The following is a 23,484-nucleotide window of genomic DNA, read 5'->3' as shown; positions in this document are numbered from 1 at the left end:
TTAACATACTTGGTCTCTATCGCTCATACGTTAGGCTGTTAGGTTGTCACACATGTAGCTACTTCAATAATAACGTTAATTTATAGATTATCCCTGGCATTATCATAACCTAACCTGAAGATTTGACAGGTCCGGTTTTTTTTTCCAAAAGCCACTGTGGGTTTCCTTCCGATGTTTTCCTTCACCGCTGAGCACGTGATGATCATTTATGATCCAAACATGAATTCAAAAACAAATTCGACAATTATCGGATTAGGCCTGTGCTGGATTCGAACCTGCGACCTCAAAATGAGTGGCAAGTGTTCTACTAACTGCGCGACCATGGCTTGGCAAGGTTAATTTATAAATTATAGGTCGTAATTACAATGTAATCTCCTTTAATAATTAAAATCTTCGCTGTTTCCCACATTAAATTATCACATACTTAATAAATTTTGCCTCATCCGCAAACATTAGACTTGATTCAGACAGAACCACTTGCTATATATCATAGGATTGCAATAAAAACATCAGTTTCCTGGAAAGCACGCAATAAATCAGTTATGGGTACGATTTAACGAGTGAAAGTGTAATTTCACTCGACGCTACCAGTACGAGTAACGCCGGCAAATTTACAATTTTGATTAAATTATGACCTCTAAGATTACGCTCATAGCTCTGCAAACGTCAGTGAAATGACAGGGAAGGGATGTTTTTATTCTAAAATGCAGCTTACGATACCTTATACGAGCAAACACCTCCCATTGTGTGAATCGTGATTTATTGGCATTGTGTTTGATTGGAACATTTTCTAGGTTCTGGTATGTCGTTCTTATATTGCCTGCGTATTGGGTACTGTAAAAATATTAACTTGTTTTTTTTTTCTATTTAATTTATTTATGAATTTTAATAGAGAAAAATGTACTTACTTAATAATAAGTGCGATATTTTGTCACGTTTTTCTATGACGTCACAGGTTGCGTTTTCATACAAATTTCATAGTAATTTCGTGTTTTGACGTTTAGTAAAAAGTAACTGTTTTGACTACATAGTTGGAAACTAGCCTATTCTGATATAATGTCAAGTATAATGTCACTTCAAGTATTTAGAAAAAGTAATTGGGGTGACATTGGCAGTAATGGATGTCTCTATGACGACCGGATGCCATACAATCATAAAGTTGAAGTTAAAGTAATTGGGAACTATGGAAACACGAACTTTTATAGTTGTAGTAAGTACTTAGTTTTGCAAGCCAGTGTATTATGATCGAAGCGCACGACGTAAAATACTTGAAGTAAAACAAGCATACAGGCACGATAACCAATTAGTCATTCGAGACAGATCAATTTCGCTTATCGCGCGGCCGCTGACGAATTTGTTAAAAAGGCCCAATTTTCATTAACTCTTATCGGACCAATCCTGCCCATAACTTAGTCCAGTTAATTTCTTTTAATATATTCCTGCGATATTGAAGCATAGTCATGAGCGCGCGCGCATAAATCTATCTTGCGGAGTGATGCCAGTTTGGGCGTGTGGTGAGCGCATCGCAAATTGCGATCTAAATTGAAAATTAAACAGTCGCCTGCGCAGCGCTGCCCCGCGGCACACACACCAATAAGCTTTTGGCGGCTATAAACCACTGCCCGTTCGGACGTGGTACTATTTCCAAACAGGGCGCCTTTACCTATGCTATACAATACAATATATAATAATATATTTCTCCTGCGCATAGACAATGCCAATCGACACTATACTCGCATACGCAGAATGTTAGCATTATGATCGCTCGTCCCTGATACACATACAAAGTTTTTGATAATCAACTATTTAGTTGCGTAAAACGATTCATGTGAGTTTTTTGACCTATACCTGAAGTGTTGAAAGCAATGACGTAATTGTTGGATTTGATTATATTGTCAGGGTTGAAGCTAATTGAATTTCATAGGCTCTGCTTATCCCGATGGGAAATAAGCGTAGGATTTTTTGGTATAAATAAAATAAAAATAAATTTATTTTTCTCCAGTATTTTACAATAACAAAATTGTGGACCGTCCAGTAATTAATTTGATATGCTCGTGTTGGGAGTGACTACGCTATACTTACCACGGTATACTTCGTTAGTTTTCATACATACATACATACATAAACTCACGCCTCTTTCCCACCGGGGTAAGCAGAGACTATAGAATTCCATTTGCTTCGATCCTGACGCACTTCTCTTGATTCCTCCACATTCATCAATCGCTTCATACACGCCTTTTGCATTTTGTCTATTTTGTGTTTTCGGCAAAGCCTTGAGCTAAAGTGCCTTCAATGGAACAGGATAAGTATAAATATCAAACAATCGAAAGAGACAGAATAAATGTGAGTAGGTAAACAAACCACATAAAGTATAATAACAGCTTATTGTTGATAATGCTAAAGTCGTGATATCGCGACAATTGCTTCAATCTAACGCATTGAATGTTAGGAACTATCAAACTTGGTACAACAAATGATTTCAGTGGAAACACATAACACACGCTCACGACTATATCCCAAATGGGGTAGACAGAGTTCATCCATCGCAAGATGAACTGTATGCTAGCTATTTTAGCAATAAAATAACATTTTAAAGTAAAATTAACAGAATGTCCCGTATGTTTAAAATAATAAAGGCCACTAGTTATAGTATTACATCATCATCATGAATTTAAGAGCCACGCTCTTGTCGGTGCAGCATTTTCCATGCTACTTTCTAGGGAAAAATAGGGCAGTGGTTTCCCTCTTGCCATCCGCCCCGCAGTACTCTGTCTGACTCAAGTGGGATGGCGCCCAGAGTCTATTATACAGCTAGGACTCCTGTCCTCCGCCTCTGAATAGTACTGACAGTTACTGCTGCCCTCTGTCAAGTTCCAGGTTACAGTCCCTGTGATAGCATTACATATAAATAAAATTACATTTGAACTTAGTACAATATTCACTATAGCGTAATGACAGGTTCGTGTTTCCTAATTGACTTAACCAGGACTCGAATTCGGAAGCTCCGTCTAGAGTTCTTACTGAACACAGTTGACGTTATGAAATATGACTAGAAATTACAATAACATAACATAAACCCGACTATATCCTATATGGGATAGGCGGAGGTACATACGTCCATCGCGAGATGTACTAAGTACGCACACCACACTTTCTGTTGGGCCAACGTGATAGGTACCTAGTGAATAACAACAAATGTATTTTGTAGCTGATAAAATATCTAATAGCACCTATATTCGAATGGAAATCGCGTATCTATCTCAATCCCTCTCTAACATTCATGAGTTCATAACACGCTAATATATAATAATGTATACCCATCACATCTATTATAACCTTCACCAAAACGGATTTTAATTTAGCCGCAGCCACGAAGATGTAAAGGTGCTCCCACACTGAGCATTCACGGAAAGATAGTGTGTTAATTTTTTTTTATTTGAATGCTGTTTATTTGGTAGTTTAGCGATCACTCCTTGTTACCTTTGTGAAAACTTAATAAAAGTGTACAAGTGTATATATATATTCAATTGATTATTTAACTGTAGCATAAAACTGAATCTAAGTAAAGACTTTAAAAATATTTTCACATCACTAATTTAAGAGCCACGCTCTTGTCGATGTAGCATTCTCCATGCTACTTTTTAGGGACAAATAAGGTAGTGGTTTCCCCTTGCCATCCGCCCAAAAAAAAAAAAAACAACAAAAATATAAAAAAAATATGCAACAATATTTTAGTCATCCTATATTGAAAGTAAAAGAATAGTATAATAATGTACATAGGCATAAAATAAAAAAAAATAAAACATTCATGACAAACAGGTAGCAAATAGGTTTTATTTCACATTCTATGCGTTGCATTCAAAGAGGTTTGTTCACGCCTATGTGGTAGCACCTTAACTCGACCAGCGCTCTCACGTAGCGACCCACTCTGTATTTCTCTACCCACTCTCTAACTATTAGTGCACGCTCTACATATGAAACAATACGCATAAAATTGACGGTTCATACACGAAGTAGCAATTTAGGTTATTACGACCGGAGAGTGGTGTTAGTCGAGGCAATTTTGGCAAGGTCCAAGCGTTTGATTAGTGAGAGGCCACACGATTCGGTGCCCGTTGCGATGTCGTTCTATGTATAAATCACAACGACATGCCACACTATGACTCTAGCGATAGAGGCGGCCAATCAGCTGGCGACAACAAATACTTCAAGTTCCCGATACTCCGCCAGCGTGGTCAATGATTTTTCTCATTCAGCGCTCACCTCACATTTTTTTTATTCACAAGATAGAAGAAGAAGGCAAGGAAAATATTTCATATAGACAGTCTGAGATATTGAGATTTCATATACAGAACGACTCTATTATTTCACATAATATCAATCGAGGTAGTTAGAGGTACAATCAAAGAGCAAAAGTTCAGTCCCTGAGCCCAGCGAATTATTTGTAAACACTGGTGAAATTATGAACAATAAAATTAGTTGTCATAATCATAAAATTTATGTTTTTGTAGGTGTTTTTGGTCGAAAAGCAAGCCGGTGTACCACAGGACCATTTTGACTATATTATTACTTCTATATTATTTCAAAGAGACCCTTGTATTCGCATAATGTTGTTTGTCCTATTTTAATTAGGCATAACTGGTTAGGCATATTTTTTTTAGGCATATTTTTTTTTTGTAGTTTTGTTTTGGCATAATGGGCCACCCCTAGACCGTCAACATGTTTATTTAAATAGGTATAAAATGCTTAAAGTGTTTATGCATTATTATATTATGTGTAAATAGTTATGCCTAATGCCTTTTATGCGTAACGATTATTAGGAATAGTAAATATATGCCATGCAAATTTAAGACATAAAATTTTATGCAACAAAATAGGGAACCTATCTTAAATACCTAATAATCAGAATCAGAATCAGAATCATTTATTCAACGTAATTATCATGGATAAACTTGTTGAAGGTCAATGTAACATTTTGAATTTACGTCATTTCGCAAGGTGTTATGGCTGAGGAGAAGAAATGACAAGAAACTGCAACAGCAACACATCTTTTAAATCAATGAGGGTACATTACAAGTTATTTAATAACTAGAGGAACACATTCAATACCAGACATTTTTATCATTTAGGTAATCATTAATCTTATAATAGGCTTTTTTACATAAAGTAAGCTTCACGTGAGCTTTAAATTTGTTCTCTGACAAATTTAAAATATTATCTGGTATTTTATTGTAAAAACGTATACATAACCCCAAAAAAGATGAATTTAATTTACTTAATCTAGAATTTTGAACAACAATTTTATTTTTATTCCTTGTATTGTAAGTATGCCTTTCACAGTTTCTCGGAAGGAGAGACACATTTTTACGCACATACATAATGTTTTCATAAATATATTGACTTGCGACCGTCAGTATATTTATTTCTTTAAACAGCTCCCTTAAAGAGTCCCGACAACGCAGATTATAAATAGCTAGAATACTTTGTAATATCAGTAGCGTATTCAATAAACTATTCTAGAATTCTCTACTGGACAGAAAATAAAATCAACAACATATATTGTGATCTACTTATCTATATCGTTTTACCAAGTAGATAGGACCCTTACCCTTATATCGATGCAACTTTTTCACTTACAATATAAATGTTAAAATATTCAAGTATGTCTGTTAGTACGTGGACATGAATAAACTTAGTAATTAAAGGCTTCAAACTGGCAACACTTGTCTCTTTTCTATGGGAGGAATGACAACGATTTTTACCCGACTGCGGCGAGCAAAAAGGAGGGTTATAGCTGTTATTGTAACGAGATCCAGATGCCATTTTTATGTATTTAAAGGCTTTTTATAAAGAATGAAATCTCATTTCAAGAACTTGTTGAAAAATACGTTTTGGTAAGGGATATTTAGGGTTATTATTGTCTTTGTGATCCCTAGTTTGGTTAGGACATTACTGGCTCATCACCAGATTTACCAAAAGTAAGATGATCCGTGCTTCGGAAGGCACGTTAAGCCGTTGGTCCCAGTTATTACTTACTTAAGCGCAAGAAAGAGTTTTTGTATTGTCTTGTATTGTACCAGCTTACTGATGTAAGTATGTAGTCGTTACATAAGTCATGACAGGGGCCTATGGTGGCTCAATAATAACCCTGACACGAGCGTTGATGGGGTTGGTAATCCACCTCACAACCCACACGATAGAAGAAGAGAATTGTCTTGACATACTTAGGTATTGTAGATTTGACTATTTGATCGGACAAATGTCGCGACAGCAGTTAATTGACTGTTGAAAGTATTTTCAGCACACTCTACTTTTTTGACGGGAATTATTTTTTGATATACGTTAGCCTTGGATAGCATAAATAACTACTAGGCCGGACAAACGGTGAGCGCTGAGCGCAGATACAAAACTAACATTGGCAAATGGCAATAATTAGAATTACCTTTCAGAAGCACGTAACAGACATTGCTACTATCTTAGCCATTTATACGTTTCTACTTTATCTGTGCTTAAACTAAGACCACAGATTAAAATAATAGTTACTCTTACATAGATCCTGCGCTTCCGCACTCTAGCTATGTCTTGAGTACGTGACTGCAGCTGCTCTATAATTAGAGACATATAAAAATATACCTATATGTCTTGGTACTATCTTTAGTCGACTACAACGGTCATATTTCGATCTTACTTCTTTATTTAAAAAGAAATAGAATCTTAGTACAATGTGGAGCCAGATATTAAAACTAAATGTTAGTCATCATCTCGCTAGCATTATCCGTTCTTCACAGGGTCCGCTTACCTAACCTGAAGATTTGACAGGTCAGGTTTTTTACAGAAGCGACTGCCTGGCTGTCCTCCATATTTTGACAGATCTAACTAGTACCGCGCATTGAAGCTAATGTAAAACATAATCTTTATTGAAATATATAACCCTGACACCAGGGTTGATGAGGTTGGTAATTCATCTCACAACCCACACGATAGAAGAAGATTAAAATATAAACACTAATTGTACTGAACTAGACTATCTGTATATATACTTGATTGCCACCTGCTGTTCCGTTTATTATTTACATAATATCGAATTATGTATTTAAATACGGTTTTAAATATACTGTTTATGTTAATGTTACTCATAATGAAAACAAAATGAACCCATTTAGATACCTAATAGGTACCTACGTAGTTTACAAAATGGGTTATTCTCAGCCCTAAGTTAAGTACTTAACTTACCAACCTATTTTATATTTATTTTTAACGCTGCCATACGCCAAGGTATTTCAAATCCCATTTATATGGTATACAAAAAAAGGTTTTTTATAGTTGTAGATTTGCCGTAGCGACACATGTCTAATATCTTTCAGTAGCGGGACTAGCGAGCATCTTCAATAACCTGATAAGCTGCCATTTTGGATTCCGCGTAACCATGGCAACGCCGTGCGTGTAGGCGATTGGCGCGAAAGTGCCACAAATCGATCTTCATTTTCAATCAACGTTCTTAGATACGCCTATATAGGAAATGAAATTTGGTGTCTTTTATTTGATTCGTGACACTTTCCGAGGTATAGGTACTTACATTACATTTTCTTAGAAACACTATACTTTGTTAAAACTGGCTGAAAAATCTTAAAGAGAAGAATTAGTAAACACAGATTGTGAAAATTGAATTATAGTTTCGCATCTTTCTGTAACTATTCTTTATAAAAAATAATAAACTCCGTTACTTAAACATTTTATACATCCTACATTATGAAACGTAGGATTCCTATCATAATAATTTATGCTAATATGCCATGTTGGTCTATTAAAGTGAAATAAAAGATAATATTGGAATAAAAATAAAAAAGCTTGAGAACTACCAGACAGTCTAATTGTAATAAGGAAGTTAAAAGCGTTTACACTGTAAAAGCTTGCCTTTGTAATAAAAATATTACAGTTTACGATCTCTAATGTGAGGTAACTGGACGTATAACGTAACATTGTAGGGTATGTAAGGGACGATAAGGGAGACTTTATAGAGAAGTGCAATTAAAAATAAATAAATTAAGTACTTACCTTGACATGAGTCATGAAAAAGCTTAAACTCCGGGTTTCATGTTTAACTACGGTTTAAAACCTCGTATTAAAGTCGTAGTTAAACATGAAATGACGGAGTTTTTAAGCTTTAGTGACTAAAATCAGTTTTTATGCAAAACGGAGATGTTATGCATGCAGGTATAGCTATGTAGGTACTTTAACGACGTGACCTACCGACTATAAGGGCCCCATCACTTCCACTACCACCATTGGTAGCGGCACGCTATGATGGCCGTTTTGACATAAGACAATAGTGATGTAAAATGTCGTTTTATTTGTCGAAAAAATATTATAATTAAAAGAGACTAGCATATTTAAGTTTTTGGATTTAGGACCAGTATTGCTAGTAGTGGATACCTACTGATTAAAGTCATACGGATTCGATAAATTTTATGACTGACTATACGTCACTATTGACAATAAAGAACGTACAACTATTTACTCCTTAAATACGTTATATTTTTACTTTTTAAATTAGTGGCATCAAGAAAAAGAAAAACATTAATCCAATTCACAGTAGGTAGGTAAACCGTTCAACCTGTGTTCCGTTCCACTCAACGTTTCATATTAACACACGAACAGTAATTTGCTATCCAATCTCCTTTCAACGCTAACCCTCGATCACGTCCAAGGTATCTATTACTCTTTAATAAATTGGACCAGGAAAAACCTAAACAGCCACTAAACACCCGAGGACAAGTTTTCTTATGGCGGATAGTCACGCGATTGCTAATGATGTAAGAACGAATTTATGAGGCCGACCAAGCAAACTTGGCTTTCACATTAATTTTAGAAAAAATATAATGGTTCTATTTTGTATTAATGCTCGATTGAGAGCGAATAAGCATGTTCAGTTGCTTATCTTTCTGGCAATGTATAAACCGATAGAGGGACTATTTATTTACCTAAACCTGTTACCATAAGATCCATCATATCCATCATAAGAGTTCGTATCAATACGTTTGTAAGGTTGTTTTCTGATTAGTGGTAGCTCTACCTACCTCAATGTGTTTATATAAATGTACTAAAAAATAAACATGCGTATCTAGTATCTACTATTTTAATCTATGGTAATACAATCTATTTGGTCGTTTTGTTTCTTGTTTGGAAGATGGAATTTGAAATTCGAACTCTTTGGCCGATTCGCGCGCTCTCTTATTTTAAACGATTATTTTTAATTGGGGCATTGACTTTTGAAGGCCATTGCTTCTTCCTTTTTTTACTAATCGATTCATTTTGTATTGGTTGTTCTGTAAACCGGATTTTACTTATTAGTATGTGAAATAATAATTAGATTTTTTTTAAACGATACCTAACGTAGCTAGTTAATTTACTAAGTAATTTAAAGTATTTTTGACAGTAGCTGCTAGTGTTGCTGAAAAATCGAATATGGATTTTTCAACATATTTCGTTTATCATTCGGGGCTTAGAAAATGAACGATTATTAATCGATATGCAGTCGATTGTCTTTGATTACTTTTGGCTCTATCCATCCTATTAGGTATTACGACCGTGAGTTTATGTATGTAATTTTTAACGGAATTTTTCACTGTTTTTCTGCCTTACGAGAAAACACAGTTTTTCTTAGTTAATATTCGTTACACAACGGGCAATTACCGAAGATAATTTCGATTTCATTTTATTCACTTTTCAAATCATAACCGTGAAATGATGTGCAGCAGAAAAGTATTGCACGCGAAACGCGTTATAACACATTATAACGTTATGCAACAGTTATTAAGGCGAAAACACGTTACGATTCTGAGGAAAAACTTTTTACACGCACGATTAAGAACTCGTGATCATTAGATGTAATTTATTCGATTTTTTAAGCTACTTTTCTTTATTTCCCACGCAAAATGTTCACGTAAGTAATTTTCTTTTTTTTTTTTTTTAAATAGGTGTGTTCTTTTTGAACGAAATAGGAAGCTACATTAGTTACCGCTTTCTGAACTCAGCACTCGGATAGAGTTTCCTAATCATTAATAATTTATGAATTCTAATGGATTATAATCAATGAATATTAGGTTAGGTTAGTGTGTACTATATACAGTTACAGTAGAATTTATATTAATAATTCACAACAAGTAGCAAACTGGTCAGTATTGATAACTTAACGTGATAAATACTTAACAAGTTTTTAAGATCATAATACATAATGAGTACAGGGACAAATGTCACATCACTAATTTAAGAGCCACGCGTTTGTCGCATTCGTTCGCATTCTCCATGCTTTTATTTTAGGGAAAAATAGGGCAGTGGTTTCCCTCTTGCCTTCCACCCCGCAGTGTTCTGCCACAAATAAAACAAATGTATAAATAAATAAATAATATTATTATTTAAGTAAATGATTTTTGTTGTTATACCACTTCGTCGTGTCTTATAGGGAAGTCAAGTAATTGGCCTTTGATAGACTGGATTGGAAAATGCTACACCGACAAGAGCGTGGCTCTTAAATTGAAGATGATGACCACTAATCCGTTCTTAGAAAAAACTCACAAAGAAAAAATGAAAATCGAAAAAACTCGACCCGTTCTTTCGTCTGAGACAATTTTTCTTTTCAGTTTTAATTTTCTTTTTGTGAATTTTACCATTTACCTACTCTAGTGAAGTGTATTCTATACTCGCTTACTCGGTTTCAAACTGTTTGTAAATACTACTATATTGGCTATAGACCTTCCGTCTTCGAAGTAGGTACCTACATAGTTCATCATGCGATGACTGTACTTTTGACTACCCCAATTATTATTGGGAGTATGTTTATTGTTTATTAATAACATAATATATTTTAATAATGTTAAGATGTTTTAAGTACCCACTCCATCTTAAGTAGATAGATACGTCACTCGGGAAGTTCCTTTTTTACTTACATTCAATGTAAAATATCGCAATTTCCATAAAGTATACAATGTTACGATCACATTATGACAAATACAACTTTTTTAACATCTCAATACAATGTTGCGAGACATTACTCGTCTCTACAAAATATAATAATAAATAAAAAAATAAAATAAACGGAAGAAATTAAAGTTGCAGTCAATATCGGGTCTGTCTGTGCATTGTAATTATCTCTGACCTTCTCTACCTACACGGTATTGCAAGAAGTAGGTAATAATTAATACGAGAGAATTAGGTTACTTTCTTTTTTGTCATTTTCGTGTTTTAAAGGGACGAAGTATCAAAATTTCTGCGTAAATTTGCTTGTTCCTTTTTTAAATTTCTTTTTCTATTTTTGTAGGGTTTTTGGCCTGGTTGCATAGACCTTTAGGCCTTTCTTTTTCAATAATAAATATCAAGGTTTTAATTTCATTTCTGTTTCTACTATTTTTTTTGGTTGGCTAAAGATCAATATTTTTTTAGAACCTACATGAATGTAACTGTCTTTTGTTTGAGCCAGGCAGTATATTCAGGGCTTCCAGTGTCAAGTATAAACTAAGTACATCAGATGTAAGTACAGTTTTAATGTGACATCATTATTTAAAGGGGCATATATTCCATCTGTGTTGCCATGTCTTGCACCCAACCTCCCGCCGCTTGCAATTTTTTACGACCCACCTTCGATAGTGTTGTAATTAAACAAAATGTCTGCCTATGAATATTCGCATTACTTAGCGTTAATAAAAGACTAAAGCCCTTTTATTACAGCCTTTAAGCCCAGTTTATTGGCGAGAATGATTCACTGTCCATTCGGCCTTTTTGGATTATGATAAAGTACTAAAAGTAACTTTATAAATTTATTACGTAGTGAGCAATCTGTGAAATAGTGTTTATGAAGCTTGATTTAATTAAGTTTTTTATTGCAAGCTTGGAACAAAGGAATTTAAGCTCATAAAGGTTGCGTTTTAATCCAATAAAATAATTATAAAAAAAATGTCTTAAAAGTTGACTTTTTATACTTATTGTTTGTGTGGTGGCGACTTTGTTGCCTGGAAATGTCTTGTGGTTAAACTAGTTGACCGCGGAACCCTAATAAAAAGGGCAGTTTTGTTATGCTATAAACATCGGAAGCCATGTGTTTACATTAAGAAGTATTATCATGCTATGCACTTACATAGCGTTATGGGTTGAAAAGTGGTTTTTAATAAGTGGGAAACATTAATATATTCTGAATTTAAATTGTACAAGTTTTTTTCTTCTTAAATGACAAATATGGCTGCAAGATGACAACGTAAAAATGTTTGACATGTCGGGAATTCTTTAAGAAAATAAAGATTCAAAGGAGATCATCGGCTCTCCATACTTTGGCCGGCCCAAATATGAAAGTGCCGGCCAGAGAAAAAAAATGTATCGAACCTTTCAAGTAGATTGCTCTGAACATTTTTTACTATGACACCAAACGTGTATGACCATTAGTTTGACTTTAATTGGATTTTAAAAATCTCGATTTTTCATACATTTTGTAAAAAAAAATATTATGTTCGTTGGGAAAAAGAATTATACAGGTGTATTACAAAGAACCGTTAGAACATTTATTAGTATGGCGCCAAACTTCTATGACCATTATTTTGACATTTATTGGACTTTCCGTTTTGGTTAATATGTTAAAATGCCGGTCATCGAAAAAAATACGTCAAATCTGTCTAATAGTTGCTTCTCAATATTTTTTAATATGACACCAAACATCTATGACCATTATTTTGACTTTTATTGGAATTTAAGTTTTAGTTCAAATGTGAAAAGTGCCGACCAGCAAAAATACCATGTTAAGAGTATCGAGTAGATGTCTGTTAACATTTTTTTATATAGCGCCAAACGTGCATGACCATTAGTTTGCCTTTTATTGCATTTTAAAAATCTTGATTTCTTATTTATTTTGTTTAAAATAAAGTGCTTTGGGCAAAATTGCGGTACGGCGGATTACAAAGGACCTTAAGAACATTTAATAATCTGGCGCGAAACATTTTTGACCATTATTATGACTTTTATTCGCCTCTCTTTCCGTTTTCGTTCAAGTGGGAAAATGTCAGCCAGCGAAACAAAATAAGTAAGTCAAATCTTTTGGTAAACGATTTGAAACGTATTTTTTTACTATATTACCAAATATCGACTTTGGCGTTTATTGGACTTTTAAAAAAATCTTTTTTTTAATTACATTTTAACAATGACAACAAGCAGAGCTTTCCCAATGACTAGTTTACAGTCAGATAAATACTTTGTCTTTTTGTTTTGTGTGTTGTTAGGTGAACTTCTATATTAATACTATCTGATTTTAGATAAGACGGTGGTTGTAGTTTTTGCATTCGACTCAACGTTACGGCCTAAGTTTAGGTTGAATTATGGTATTGATTCATCTTGACTGTAGATGGTTACCACCCTCCAAAGATAAGCTTGCCATCTAGTGACGAAAATCGTATTTTGGCATGACGTCTGAAGTAGCTGTTAGGGAAGACAGGAGTCGGGCAGTTGTACTTTGCATGTATGCCGATCACAATGTTCTGGTGCTACTCGGCCGATATAGCATAGTACCTCACTTTTCTTAAAAAAAAATAAGCTTCTAAAGCGTGTATCACCATCAGGTGAGATAGTGGTCAAACAAAAACCTATTTTTGATTTATAAAAATGTGTCCAAAGACGACCACGATATTACGCCTTTACCTGCATTATCGCCAGACAAAACTTTTTTCGCTAAAGTGTAGGTATGTATGAAAACTCCAGATTTTTGAGACATCTAATTGAGTTCAAAATAGTGGTCATAGACGTTTAATGTCATAATAATAAACATTCTGACGATCCTTTAAATAACGCGCCTGTCATATTTTATTTTGAAACAAAATAAATCAAAAATCGAGATTTAAAAAATCCAACAACAACCAAACTAATGGTCATACACGATTATTGTCATAGTGAATAATGTTTACAGGTATCTTTTCGATAGTTTTGACATGTTTTTTTTGCTGACCGGCACTTTTCACATAGAAACTAAAACGTAAAGTCCAATAAAAGCCAAAATAATGGTCATAGACGTTTGGTGCCATAATAATAAATGGTCAAATGGATAAGTTTTAACGGGATATACCAATATTGTTTCTTGGCCGGCACTTCACATTTTCACCAAAATGTATGAAAAATACAAGATTTTTTTTAATTCGAATAAAACCGAAAATATTGACGCTACAGCTTTGGTGCCATAGTAATAAATGCTCAGACGGATAAGTTCTAAGGATATATACCATTTTTTTTACTTGGCCGGCACTTTACATTTTCACCAAAAATGTATGAAAAATACAGTTCTTTTAATTCGAATAAAACCGAAGATATTGACCCTACAGCTTTGGTGCCATAGTAATAAATACTCAGACGGATAAGATCTAACGGAATATAGCAAAATTATTTTTTGGCCGGCACTTTGACTTCTGGGCCGAAATCCGATGATCTCCTTTGAATTTCAAAATCCGCTTCCTTTTAGCCTTGTCGATGTCAATAGCTGCCGTCTGGAGTACCTACTTAGCTAGCCAGTTACTTTGTTAAACGACAAACTAGTTTTATGTGTAAGTTGACATTATTCGACATATGTTACTCAGTTACTATGATAATAAAAGCTGTAGCGGCTAGTAAACGAGCAGTGAATCCTGTGCAATGATCAGATACGAGTAATGCTCTACATTGTTCACAGGATAGACTTTCTTGAGCTATTTCTGCGCCTGTCCGCTACTCTTTGCCTCGGCTAATATCTAGCAAAAAGATTGCATTACTCGATGCATTCCCACAGTTGAGTGTGTGCGTTTTTGTTGCGTCTTTTCTAGGGTTGCTAAGATTATTGGTATTTAATGATTTTTTTGTTAGGAGGTAATTAGTGATACTTTGAGATTGCCTTTACAAGTTAATCTATATAATTGCTTCTTCGCAGTTAAAGTAGTTGGTAAACTATACGAGCTTCAATTCACACTTCATTATTACGCTTTTTGCGGCATACAAAACATGTACGCGTATTCACATGTATTCACTTTATTATAATGTACGTAAAAAGCTGCAAAAACAGTAAATATTATATTACTTATAAAAAATATGCACTATTTAATTCTCTACTTTTGGCACTTAAGTTACGTATGAATATTGCGTATCAGATATTTACTTAAAACCTTTTTATTTTTTTACCACAAACGTCAAAAAGTTCTAAATATAAATTCCAGGTTCTAACAATAAATTGCCTTCGCCATCCCTAAACCTAACTCCGCGACATCATTACACCGCTTCGCACGTGGCCGCTGGAAATGGCGGGAAAGCAACCATCTTGAAAAAGCTGTCAATCCAGTATCTAGTCTGTGGAAGCATGTAGAGTGCGCCTTTTTTGGTTAGGTTGAATTTTTAATTTTTAATTGCGTTGCTTTTGGAGTCTGATCGTGGCTATTTGGAATCTAAATAGTTTTCTAATTACTTTTTTTAAATAAATTGATGGTTTAATCGAACTAAATAAGAAATAACATAATAATTAGAAATAACTTAATAATTAAATCAATCTTGTTAAAAAAATGATAGAAATACTTCATAATATACTTACAGTAACGTATTATATTAAATGTAGTATGACGATCGTTCAGTCAGTTTATGACACTTTGATTACATTTTGAATATTTTATTCCTTTCAAGAATATGGGTACTTTTTTTTACTAAAATTTGTCTTTGCCATGTTTCTTGATGAAACAAAAATAAGCACCGAAATGAAAATGTAGTCATGAAAATGCTAGTCCCGACTTCCTTAATCTCATTATATTTTCAATTACAAGCTACAATATTAACCGTTTGTCATCGAGGTAAGCTCGTGAGGAATGGATTTTGGAAAAAATATTGGCTCGTGGACCACGGGGCGTCGCAGTTAGGGGATCACCTACGGTTTGAGCGGAGATGAGGTGCGGAGTTGGTCACGAGAGGAGCGATTTGGTTACTATAACACTTATTTAATCTGTTGTGGTCGAGATTTGCAGACACAATGCGGTTCGGATTTTAAAAGGACATTTAGTTCTACGACTAAATTTAAAAACGGACACACTAAAATATGAATTGTAAATTACGCGAACGGAATGGTTTTTATAGTATTAGTAAATTTATGATTTATTGATATTTTTATGCTAATAATAAATCAAATCAAATCAAATACATTTATTGTATAACTATAGGTAACCAAATAGCAGATAGTATAACATTCTCCATAGTTTACCTTTTCAGGTGTACAATATTTATTAACTTAGAAATATTTATTAATTTTATTAAACATTTTAAATTAAAACATACATCTCAGACACAACACAGAAAACAGACTAACATTCCACTATCACAATTTACCCTCATTCATTAAAAAATCCTTAACACTGTAAAACTGCTTTGCACAGAACCACTTGCCAATATTGACATTAAAATTATAATAATAATTTTATTATTTATTTATTTATTATTATTTATTTATTTATACACAATTTACATAGTCATTACAGGCAATCCCAATTCAACTATGTATTGCAATTTTACTTAAATATTATAAACTCTAAATATTTTATTAGCAGTATAGAGATTCTGTAACACTGACTTATACCATACTGTGATTCTGTACCTACCTATCCTAAACGAATAAATGATTTACTTACGAAATATTTTGCGTAATCCTACTGGAATTGAAATCATTACTTTATGTATTAATATGAGTGTAATCCTACCAAACGTCAACACAGAACGTAACATTAAAAACGTGTTGGAAAAAAATCCCGCTAAAATATCAAAACTCGATACAACTTCAGCATCTGAACAAAACATAAACTCCTTCATTAGGGGCCACTACTAAAATGTAAATGACCGTCTACTTAGTTTAATTTATATCCATAATTACCAATGCGGAATATCAAGGGATCTTTGACCGCCCCACTAAATCGTGTACCTAACTTACCGAATGCATGTAAACGACACATGAACACAGTATCGCATATTTGAATCGATTATTTTTCTCGATAACGGTCCAGCGATAAAATTTCAAAAGCAATTTCTTAGGCATTAAAACATTTTCGGATTCGTTCTGGTTTGAACTGGTATTGTGCAGTATTTAGCGAATGTAAGTGGTTTAAAATAATCTCTATGGGTCTTGTACTAGGTTCAAGATAAATTATAAAATTCTGATTAAAGATAAATAATGACAGATGTAAAACTAACGAAAAACATTCTTTTTTTAACTTATTTATGAATTTTAATCAATAAAAACGTAATAATAAGTCCGAACTTTTATCACGTTTTTCTATGACGTCACAGTGTGCTTTTTCATACAAATGCCATAGGAATTTCATGTTTTGACGTTTAGGAAAAAGTAACTGATTTGACTAGTTGGAAACTAGCCTAATGATTTTGTTACGAATCTGTGTGTTTCTTGAGTTATGCCTCATCAGGCATTTGGTAGGTAACCGTGATTTACCTTAGTCCACGTCACTTTCCATTAGGTGAGATTGTAGTCAAAAGTGAGCTTATATACATTAAAATAAAACGGTGGAAAATAAACTTAAAGAAATCTTTTCAATTCTAGATATCAGCTGCAGGTAATTCTTTGCTTTTATTTTCCAATTTTAGATAGGATCTGCGGGATTAATCTTATGAAATAAGTTGCCGTATAATGCTGGTATCAGTTTAATTCATTTTAATAGTTACCAACTATTATTATGGTGAGTGGGAGTGCTCGTATTACGACTTCGATAATTGAAGGATATTTTTATGTCGATATGGCTATATGAGCCGTAATGTAAGGCTGTGTGGGTAAAAATTGCGTACACACGTAGATAGTAGTCTAACAGAAAGCTCGGGTGAAGCGTGGGTAGTCAGTTTATCTTGCGATGAATGTACCTCTGCCTAGCCCAATTGGGAATACAATACATTAACTATTTCTCTTTATTTAAGAGCTGCGCTCTTGTCGGTGGTGTAATCGCCGTTCCTTTCTTCTTTTCGCCAAATCCTTCACCTCCTGATACGACACGACCTGCATCTTCTCTTTTATTTGTTTCATAAATGTTCTCCTAGGTCTACCGCTTCCTCTCTTCCCTTAAATTTTTCCTTCTATGATGTTTGTCATAAATAAATCGTGTCGTATCAGGAGGCCAATCATATATAAACTCTTTATTACCCTTAAAATAAACATTAAATATAAACAATTATAATCAGTTAGGTAGTGCAACAGGCGGCCTTATTGCGAAGTGGCAATCTCTTCCAGGTAACTTTCAAAACAGCGTATCACCCAGAGCATGTCGTGATAGAATGATGTGTTGTTTGCCTTTATTAGTGCTAACACATAGTTCTTGTTATAGCGCATAGCTGGTGGGACCAAAATATGCACATAACGATCATATTGTCGGTCATGAGACAACATACATTTTCCACATCGTTCATTGCTTCTTTGGTATCGCGCAACAACAACTAGCGCTTGTGTTATTACGCAATAAACAGCAGGTAAATCGATATAGCTGGAAATGTCACATTTCAGCTTGTCCTATAAAACTCAAAATGTGGCTTACTGTGTTTTGGTTTTGAGTGACCGTACTAGTCCTAAAGAAGAAGAAAGTAGGAATAGTTTATACCTACATTTAATATGTGTGTTATGGTTATGGCTAGCTTCATAATAAATTCGAAGCTATCTCAAAACAGGCCCAAGTGTGAAATGAACACTCGATTACGATTCCCGATTGTTCCGAATCGATTCTGTATCGATTCACCGCACGATTACACCTTTGTTTTATGGGTGTTAAAAATTAATTAGTTTGAGAATACGAGAAGTGAAAGGAATGAAATTTTATGGGGAAGCAAGCTGTTAAATATTTAGTGTTCGTTATTTTGTGTAATTAGCTTAGTGTATTCTTATTATGATTTCCATTATTGCGTTCGACATGGCGGGAACAAGATGGCGTGTTGGGTGGCATTTTTTTTTATTGTAAAGGATTTGTTCTTTGCAGCCAGGTTGAAAATTCATAGTAATTTTAAATTAAACTACGAAATATTTATGAATTTTGTATAACTAAAACTCGCTTATTTAAAAGAAGAATTGATCATATTATAATAATAAAGTATTCAATTGCACAAGTGGGTAGTAAATATTACAGAAACCCAAAAACGACTTCAGTACAATTAGAGTTCATATTTCAACATAGATAACATTTTACAATAGCTTCAATGCGCGGTACGAATTCAATCTGTCAAAATACAGCAGCTAGTGTTGTGACGTTCAAGCATAGTGATGTATCAGTCGAGAATATGCCGTTCGTTTTTTTCTATCTAACAGAAAGTAACTAAGACTAGGGATGGTGAAATGCACCTTTAATACAATTTTACGTTCACACAACCGAATGGATTGCTAAATATCGTAGATTTTGTAGAAAATAAATGAAATACCAATGTTGCCAACATCTACGGAATAAGTAAAGTTCAGTAGCTGGTATATAGTAATCGATAGTTTTTATCAACCAACTATAATTTATTCATCTGTGACCTTTTGCGAAATATTGCGTTCCCATTTACGGATATCTCGAATTATCATTACTATAATATTATAAAGGCAAATGTTTATTGGTTTGTTATCGATCATTATGTTGGGAACTGTAATTTTAAGTATGAGTGGTTAGTGAATATTATGTTCGTTAGGCAAGGAAGTTTACCTAGCAAACTGAATCCGTCTTCTTTCAATGACTAAAGATAGTAGGTTTAAAATGTAGTTCGCACCACGTAAGAAATTCACCGATTTTAATGGAGTCGACAAGTCATAAAGTTTATTTTTCTTTGGCATTTTGCTTTTCATCTGTCCGTGGTGTTTCATAGCAATAAAAACGTTACATTGTCAAAATATTGTTTAACATTTTTGGAATTTACTTACGCAAAGCATAAATATATTGTAATTACTGGTTGGTGTGCTAAATAAATTAAGGATTAAAAAACAATTTAAAAAATCACCCGTCATACTCCACCAGAAGTAACCTTCTTTCCAAGTATTGCTAACGTGGTTGCGCCCGCGCACACCTCCAATCATAACCGAATACGAAGGGCGAATTACAAGGCGGCATGGACGTTGGGAGCTTCTTGCTTGCTGTCAAGTACCTGGTAGGATGGAAATCAACCTTTTTTTTATCTGTGGAAGAGGAATTTCGCTATAAATAACAAAAAGGGGATTTTAAGGTTTAGTTATAAGGCATAGTTAAGCCTTATATTGAACATCGGAAGTCTAAGTTAGTTAAGTTAAACTTTTGAAGCTGAAATTATGGAAATACAGACCTAAAGAAGAAAAATGGAGGAATAGTTTATACCTACAAAAAATATGGGAAAAGATTGTTGTCAAAACGGGTTCGTTATTCTAACGTGATTATTAATGATAGATTTATACCTTACAATTATAATGTATGAGACGTTAACTGTATTAACCATTTGTTTAAAACAGTTGAATCTTTATGTTTGTACGTGTATGTGTAAGGGAGAACAGAATTACTTTAAAGAAATAATCGATTTCATTAGTGGGTGCGTCATAACAGCATCATTGAACAACTAAGAAAAATAATATCCGTTTAACTCAATGAAAAATCGTTCCTTTTAAAGATAGACATCGTAAGGTATCCTAAAACAAAAATAGATTAAAACGAGACCAGTGTTAATATAAATAAGGCAGCAAATTCCGCTTCGATGAAACTCATTTTGTGCCTACGTCTTCTTTTAATAAACGGAGGAGATACAAGGCGAGAGAGGGGTGAGGTAATCGAGGGGGACGGGAAATTACAGTGTTGTGTGTGCGCAGGATAATGACTGATCGTCGACTGCGCACCGCGTAATGAGAAATGTGGCAACCCTGAGACTAGGTTTTAATTTAAAAAATAAAATTCAAAATGGCGTGTTTAGGTTGAATGGCGGATGGGTTGATGAAGTAAGGGAGTGCGCGCGGATTTTCTGTCTCGCTCGCATTTACGCTATAAGAATGATATTTAGGCATGGTGTGTCCGGGGAGTGCCGATACGCATGTAAATCTTCGAATCGTAAAGGTGAGAATGCCTAACATAACTGTTAGGTTGATTTAAATTATTTATACAACCCATTCTTGACCAAAAGCAATAACTCACGCGTTTCCTATTTATAAAACGAAGTTATATACTTGCAAATTATAATAGAAATATGGAAGGAAACGATCCTATCTGCGTTTATGGTCTCCTGAACAGTTCTGGGAAGATTTCGCGATCACTGTAAGATGTCAAATGGGGGATATCGTAAATCTGAGTATTAGTGTCTGTGTCGTTATGTTTGGATTCAACCACGGAATAGAAGAAAGAAGGGACAAGGGCGCGTCATACAAGATAGCTGTAAGTTAACTGTAAGTATTTTAAAACATAATAACATTAAGCGAACTCTATTCCCACAGACAAACCGAGGAATTGGTTTTGTGGGGTTTTTGTTGTACCAATATTTTCTGTATTATTTAATGAAATTTAAACATTTTACTTACTTACTTAAAAGTATGAGCAAATATTTCATACTTCAACTTTGCACTCCGCTCGTCCACAAACTTTACAACAGACGGAGCTCCGTGATATATAAAAGGTCGTTTTGTACATTATATAACCTGCAAGGAAAAAAAAAATGAATATTGACTACCATGGCAGGAGATCCCTCCTTATCACAGGAAAGCTAAAAAACTTAGTATGATTGGCCATTTATCAAAAAATACTTTTGTTTGCAGTATCTTACGAGAAGTAATAATAAAATTAGAGCCTTTATAAAATATGCATTGCCGATAAAGTCGCAATGGAATTTAAGAAGCAGTAGACCTATCGTAGTTATGTTTGTAGGAGTAATAGTAAAAGACCGGGCTTGAACTGGTGACAGCGGTTCTCATACAAAATGCGCTTTAGGGCCTTTCCAACTTTATACTGATAAGTATCGGCGTCCGAAGGACGTAATATACGATCCCGACGACCCGATTACTCTAGCCATAGAGGCAGCCAATCAGCTCGCGACACCAAACACTTCAGGACCCCGATACCGACCCCGCCGGCGTGGTCGACGATTTCACTCATTCAGCGCTTATCGCTATCGACCCACTACGGTCGATTAATTCTTTCAAATATTTTTCCTCCCAGACGACGCCCTGAGCCGAGGTTCGCGCCCAACTGGGCACCCTCAGGCCTGTTGTCTTAAACGTTGTACCGGGTGAGAGCCTTCAGCGCCCCCATTTGTCCGGCCAAGTAGTTAATGCCATCTGCGGCAAATCTACAATAAGTCACGTCAAAAAAAGGCCTTTCCAACATCTTTCTTCTATTCCGTGGTTTCAATGTACTGCAGTTGCAATAAAACTGTAAGTATAAAATTGTTTTATGTTTTCTACGACTTGTCCTATTGAAGGATAAGATGTTTGACAAAGAACATAATTGTATAAAACTTGGCAATTCAGCAACTGAATAAAAAAATAGTTGTAATCAGCAAGTTGAATCTTAATTACTTTTGACTCTGCCCACCCCGATAGTTTCGCGAGTGAACTTTGGGATGTATTATGCAATATGTATACTGCAATAAAATATGATCACTAGAATATAGTGTGGCATACAGATTTACAGCGATCCATCGGTCGGTTTACGGGTTGTCTTTACGATGCGTTTGCGCACAACTTTATGCGCTATTAATTTTATTTTAAACAGCCAGCCTTTACATTCAAATTTGGGACTATAACACTTGTAACTTTTGCTTTCATAAGTTTAAGCTTGAATGTTTTGATGGTATTTGTGAAGTAATAAAATTATGATTTAAAAGGACAACAACATGCAACATGCAATAAAGAAATAAATAAAATAAAATAAAAAATATTCACGATTAAAATAATAAAGGATGTTCATGAAAAGGTTTTTGGTATAAATATTTTTTACAGATAGACAGACGTGATCAAGTTTATCTATAAGCTCACGACTATATCCCAAATGGGGTAGTCAGCATACATCCATCGCAAGATGAACTAAATAAGAGTAATGTATTCAGTAATAACGTATAATTTGAATTATAAGCGTTAATTACATTTTAATATATCCGCTGACATAATTTGCATATTTATTTATTTTAGTTCCAGACTACATATTATGTTTAAAAACAATACAAAGTAAGCAAAAACACAACTCACTCAGCAAGTAATTATTTCTAAAAATAATGAAAATAATTTCCATAAATAAAAATAAATCGCCTATTAATTCCGATGATTTGATTGAATTTTCATGTTGCAACGTGTTTTTCTTTTTTTGGCTGAATGGAACTGTACCCTTGGTCTGACTTTAGGTTAAGAAAAAATAAAAGGCGCGAAATTATGTTTGTTTAGGGTTAGGTCTTGCCACCAATATTATTAATCTTTATTGCCGTTAAAATGTCAATTTTACACTTAATTCAATTTTATTATACTTTAATGCGCGAAATCTTACGATATTATGTAAAGAT

General features: G+C 34.2%; 2 protein-coding genes across 2 annotated transcripts in view; both read left to right on the top strand.

Moving 5' to 3' along the window:
• The window catches only part of LOC126368358 (protein dachsous), a 409,369-nt gene that overhangs the window by 19,388 nt on the left and 366,497 nt on the right, over nucleotides 1-23,484 (top strand). The gene's annotated exons all lie outside the window — the stretch shown is intronic.
• LOC126368486 (gem-associated protein 8-like) overlaps nucleotides 1-23,484 on the top strand; it is a 200,685-nt gene that overhangs the window by 33,083 nt on the left and 144,118 nt on the right. The gene's annotated exons all lie outside the window — the stretch shown is intronic.

The sequence above is a fragment of the Pectinophora gossypiella genome, chromosome 7 (assembly GCF_024362695.1).
Source record: "Pectinophora gossypiella chromosome 7, ilPecGoss1.1, whole genome shotgun sequence".
Classification (NCBI taxonomy): domain Eukaryota; kingdom Metazoa; phylum Arthropoda; class Insecta; order Lepidoptera; family Gelechiidae; genus Pectinophora; species Pectinophora gossypiella.
This window is presented reverse-complemented; position numbering and strand designations above follow the sequence as displayed.